Genomic DNA, 6,792 nt, shown 5'->3' on the forward strand with positions numbered 1-6,792 from the left:
TTTAGACATACCATCTTGCTCATATTCCCCTCCATATAGATAACCTTAGCTCTGATACCAGTTGATGTGACAAAAGATTAAACCGAAAATCTAACAATAAAGAACACCAAGTTTAACGTGGAAAAACCCTTCAAACCGAAGGTAAACACCATGGGATCAACAAGATCCGAATTGCTTCACTATGCCAATAAGAGAGTTACAAATATTCTTCTAATGGATACACAACAAGTGCAAAAAGAGAACAAACAATAGCTACACCAACAAAAGATAAATAGAAAGAAACACCACCCAAACTCAGCTTCTGTTTGGGGCATAAAGCAGGATCTTGCTGACCTCCGAATCCGATCTCCACCGTACAAATCAACCACCAAGATGTCAGAAACACTCATTCCATATTTTAGCCCGATCCAAAGGTTAGTTAATCGGGAACACGATCTGAACGTTGTTGGTCGGAGAAAAAGACTGCAGCAAAAGAAACTTTCTCTCTTTTTCTCTTGTTGAAAGCTCTCTCAAAAACCTCTCTTATGTTCTAATGTCTTTAAAAGACAATACCAATGAGCAATTAATTATTCTCTCAATACAATCCTCTATTTATAGAGTTGTGCTTTTCCTTACAAAGTCAAAACCAACTACAAATAGGATTACTATTTCAATCCTTTTCCTAATAGAATTGGAAACCAAATAAAGAGAATAATTCTAATGCTTTTCCAAGTAGAATTAGGCCATGGGACTTTGGCTGGAACATGGGCAGTAGCCCAATATTACCTTCGCTGCTAATTACAAGGTACATATAGATATTGATTTACCTTATAATTCCTTCAATGGTATCAAAGCGATCGCTATTGATCTCATTATGTGCGTCTTCCTTGTGTATTTACTGTGTATGTTGATGAATAATAAAATTGAGACTATCTTTTAGAAAAATTAGTGAATAGAAAAAAATTGGAAGATGTTAATTTTTTTTTGGACGCTTGAATGTGGATTAATTATATGGTAAATAGGATTCAGAACCCTATTTGATTGTGACTCATGAAATATATAGGATTACTTGTCCTACTAATAAATAAATTATATATTTATTTTTTGAAAAAAAGTTTCTATTTAATAGCGATCTGAAAATTGGTTGTACGATAATTTTTGTCCATGAAAACCAATAAAGTTTGGGATCTAGTTGACCATCCCAAGGAACGTAAATCTATTGGGAATAAATGTATCAGTTAAACCCAAATAGGATGGGTCAGTAGAAAGACACAAAGCACGTTTGGTGGCAAAAAGGTTTTACTCAAAAAGTTGGAATGGACTATGAACAAACTTCTTCACTAGTTGTGAAGTTTACTTCCATACGATTACCTTTAACAATTGTTGCACATTTAGATCTAGAATTACACCAAATGGATGTGAAGACCACTTTTCTCAATAGAGAATTAAACTAGGAAATGGAACAACCAGTAGGTTTTGTTGTTAAAGGTCAAAAAAATAAAGTATGTACATTAGAAGATCAATTTATGGCCTAAAGTAATCTTCAAGCCATGACATTTCAGATTTCATAAGGAGGTGATTTCATTTGATTTTACCATGATCGATGAAGACCATTGAATCTATGTGAAAAATTCCAATGGAAATTTTGTAATTCTTTCTCTTTACGTAGATTACATTTTATTGGCTGGAAATAATTTGGAGTATGTAAAACTATCAAGTCATGACTTTAAAAATCATTTGACATGAAAGATATGGGTGAAACAGACTATATATTGGATGTCAACATCCAAAGAGATCGTTCCATGAAAAATTTGAGTTTATCTCAAAAATCTTATAAAAAGAAAATATTGGAACATTTTCGAATAAATAGTTACAAATTCATGGATACTCCCGTAGCTAAAGGAGAAACTTTAAGCCTTGAAATGTGTCCAAAGAATGAAAAAGAAAAGAAAGGCATGTCTCAAGTTTCTTATTCTAGTGTTGTCGGGAGTTTGATGTATGCCATGATTGTACTCGCCAGACATTTTTAATGTCGTGAGTCTAGTTAGCAGGTATCAATCCAATTTTAGAAAAGATCATTGGAAATCAATAAAGAGAATTTTGACACCTGAAGCGAACTGCAGATCATACACTATGCTATGTGAATCATATTTATTCATAAGAGGTTATACAAATACTGATTGGGCTGGTGACCGAGATGATAGAAATTCAACATCCGGTTATGTTTCTTATAAATGGTGGTGATATTTCATAAAAAATAAAAAAACAAACTTGCATGGCTCTTTCAACCATGAAATTTAAATTTGTGGCTTGTGCGTTTTTCATACAAGAAGTTGTTTGGTTAAAGAGATTCTTTAAGCATTTGAGTATTGCAAAGAATTCTAAGGGTCCCATGATGCTATATTGTGATAGTCAAATGATTATTACATACACAAAGGATCCTAGTATCACAACAAGACCAAATACATCAATATCAAGTATAACTTTATGAGAAATGTTGTGGTAAGTGGAGAAATAATTTTGTAATACATTATTATACGTGAAAAGATAGTTGATCCTTTTACGAAGATCATCTCTAGAGACTTGTTTGAAAAGCATGTTAAGTCTCTAGGTTTACGTAGAGTATGATGATATTTCAGTGTTGTAAAATGAATTTATTGTTATGATATTCTCTTCTATATAAAACTATAGAATTTATATTAAGATGACGTATACATGTGATAATTTGTAAGATATAAGGTGTGTAAAACAAGTTGGGAGATTGACTCTTTCAGACGAGCAATCACCTCTTACATCGGGAAACGTGATGTGATGAGTTTTACAAGCATTATATACCTTGTTTTGTGATCCAGAAAAAAAATTCTCTAAGAAAATGAGTTTAAGGATCACTGAAGAGAGGAGAGAAACTAGGGTTAAACATCTAGGGGTGTTTAGACCAAGGTCTGTACGATATTGTATAATTAAAAAAATGAGATATATACACCAATATAAGGTGTAAACATCGTAGCACATGTTTCATACCACGTATGTCAAGCCATCAATAGGTCATGAAAGAATATTCCCTGTTTTTTCATTGTGTGAGACCAATAAAAGATAAAATGACTTTTCAGTAAAATACCCTTTGACCTTTTGTTATTTATTGAAAGTTTCAAATCCATGTTGCTACTTTAGCATGTTACTAACAGCCATGAGCGATTCAGTAATGCAGTACATGTCTAGGAAAGCAGTTTATATGGAATAGATAGATTCGAGTAGAAATGGAAGATGATTAAATGAACAATTCAACTTTTATACATAAGTAGGCTATTACACTCTAGGGTGATTGTGTGTGTAAAGTCAAACATGAACTCGAGTTCACCTCTTTAAGAGTTGAGGGATCGAATAAGTAACTACTGAAGTAGTGAATAACGTCTAGGGTATTATGAGTGATAGTGTCCTTTAAATAGTAGTGAATTCTTTCATCAAGTGATTGGATTCTTATGTAGGGCTTGTAAAACCTTAAAGGTAAGCTCTTCCTACTCACCGGTCGAATGAACCATTTGTCATATGAATTGTTTGTCTGATTGATACAATGTTGACTTAGGTCTTGTCCACTATGGGCGAAGTGGGAGATATAAGTTTTGCGTCGTGGGTATGTGAACCGACCCGACCCCATCTGCTTTATGCATTATCCAATTAATTAATTTACATACTTTCTTTTAAAAGGATAAGGCAGAACATTTACATAGTAAATGTTCAACCTCTCCTTCAAAGACTCCAAATGGGAGTATTTTGAACTGCACATGAAAACGTGAAAATTGCTGGAGAGGAAATGTGAGAAACAAAAGTGTAGAGGAAAAACTAGTGATCCTAGACAAATTAATCAACACACAAAGAAGACTTCTAGTTTGTGAACAAAGATCTTTGTTTCCTAGTGATTTAAAGCACACATGAGTGCAATCCTGCCAAAGAAGCAAAATCAACGACTTCCACTGCAAATTACAAGGTACACATCTAGATGTTGATTTGCCTTACATATAGTTCCTTCAAAAATAATGTTCAGAATTTCCAGCATATGCCAAAGTACGTCTTTTTTTTTTATTTGTTTAATATTTAATTTCTTACGGGTCAGTAAAAATAACGGGAAATTTCACGTGCAAATGAGTGTACCATACGCACATGCATAGGATGAGAAAGAGGTTATTGTGTTTTAATGAATTTAAGGGTTTAGTTGATAAATAATTAGTATTAGGGATGTACATGACCGGTTTAGTTCATGTTTTTTAAATATCAAATCAAACTATTTTTGTCGGATTTTTAAATGTATAAACCAAACCAAACCAATAAAATTTGGATTTTTCAACCTCGGGTTATTCGGATTTTTTTGGGTTTTTTGAATTTCCAGGGTTTTTTTGTTTTTTTCGGGTAAAGTATTCATACAGAAATATAATTTATTTGTACTTCAAATATTTCTTTATTCCTACCAAAATACAACTATCTAAGGTGTTTCTTAAGAAAATAACACAAAATATGATATGATTAATGACACTAAAATATCGAACAAAATAATAATAATGATGAAATCGCATAAAATAAATATTGTAAATTAACAAGTCATGATGAAAATGATCATAATCTAAAAGTACTAAATCACGTAAAATAAGGTTAATAAGTATTTGTTACATGAATAAATATTAAAGAAAATTAAAATTAGATTATGTATTTGAATTGTCTAAACCAATGTAAAACCAAAGAACAAATATTCAATATTATTGTCATTTGTTGAATTGATTTTATTTTTGCATTAGTATTAATTTGATTTTAAATTTAAGTTGTATTATAATTACCAACATCCGTGGACTATTATCTTTGTTGAATCATTTGAAATTTTAAGTTTCAACCTTGAAATAATATATTGAAAGATAAAAGCTATGAAAAACTATAAGAAGTATTTAAAAATTATATCAAAGTTAATAATTTTATGTATAAAATAAAATTTTAAAATTATACATATAATAAGGGTTGATTTGGTGTCGGGTTAATTTTTTTTAGTTAAAACCAAACCAACTCAAATATAGTTGGATTTTTTTGTAATGCCAACCAAGCACTAGTCATGTTTTTTTCCAATTTGACTCGATTTGCAGTTTTGTTTAATTTTTGGTTCGATTTTACACACCCCTTATTAGTATAAGGGTTCAACTTACCAACGGAGCCAAAAACAAGTACCTGCCACATTATTCCTCCTAATCAAATATTTCAATCATACAACAATGCCTAGTCACATGAGCAATTTCAAAATGGAAGGATATAAAGTGAATAGTCCATGGTTTCTCAGACCAACTAAAAAGTGTCACTTTTCACCAATGTCACAAAGCTTTCATATAATGCAACATCTTAATTTTCTGTGGAACCATCTAAGCATGCTGAGACATCAATAACAGTTGCAATACAATGAACCATTACATCATGATACAAAAAAAAAAATGTCTTAAAGTTGTATTAGTTAACAAAAGACTTAGCATCCAAAAATTTTTCTAATAATTTAGATATTATATAACCACGAACATGTAATATCTTAATATACTTAATTTCATCACAAGTTTTATACTTGAAAATATTCAAAAAGTAAAGTTAATACATTGCGCCTTCTTAATATAAAATATATTTAAAAGCATAATTCTAACTCAACTTTTTCATCTATCACTTAGAAATATTAAGCAGAAACAAAAAATCAAACTCATTATCCACAGAAGTGTTATAATTTTTATCAACATCTTGCCAAACTCAAATAAAATCTTTATTCAATCTTTTTTCACAATTTCATATAAATTTAGCTTGCGCAAATACTAATATCAAGTAACCACCTAGATAATACCAATATTTATATGTGAGTTTAATAGAAAGATCTTTTTACATTCGAAGAACATCAGTAGTTATAGAATCAGCAACACATGCATATTCTTCTTCTTCAATTTGGGTGTACACAATCAGGATTTAAAGAGTTTGGGTACATCAATATTACCTTAGCTCAAATATGAGCTCTAAGATAAACTTAGAATAAAAGCAGTAAAATAAACACTCTGCCTAGATTCAAATCTAGGTCTCGCGGGTGGATTCTCTAGCTTGTATACCTATAGCACAATGACTCTCATATGCTTTTCATGGGTGCGCTGTTAATTATACACTAATTTCTGTCAATTTATCATATATATATATATATATATATACATGATTTTTAAAGTTAACGGTTGCACGCGCACCCCCATCTAGAGAGTTGGATCCGCGACTATGTGTAGAACTCAAAAACAATCTAGCTACCACCAAAATCTAACACCCCATCTTTTACATATTAGCTACAAGATTCACTTGAGGAATGAACACATAAATATATCATCTATTTAGTTAAATTTATTTTTACTTAATGAAATTATCATTTATCTAAATCATCTTTAACATTAAAAGGTATATTGACTATTTGCCATACAAATATATATTAAAATGGTAGAGATATAGTATTGTCACATACCTTATATTAAGATGAATGCAAAATGCTTCACCTCGCATTGAAGTTGCACAACTAACCTTGACACAACCCCCACAAATAAGTTCAATTCTGTGTTAATTCCTTAGACAACAAAGACAACAAAACTTTGAATTATCACAAACCCAAACAGACCCCTTTTTATATCTGCTCTTCCTTATTTGTGTAGTAATTAATTTTCTGCAAGAATAAGTTTTAAAATATTCTTTAAGAATGTAGGAAATCTTACGAAAACTATTTTCACCACATATATATGTGCGAAAAGATACTGTTCTAATGAATCAACAAGCTCT

This window comes from Solanum pennellii, chromosome 10 (genome assembly GCF_001406875.1).
Source record: "Solanum pennellii chromosome 10, SPENNV200".
Taxonomy (NCBI): domain Eukaryota; kingdom Viridiplantae; phylum Streptophyta; class Magnoliopsida; order Solanales; family Solanaceae; genus Solanum; species Solanum pennellii.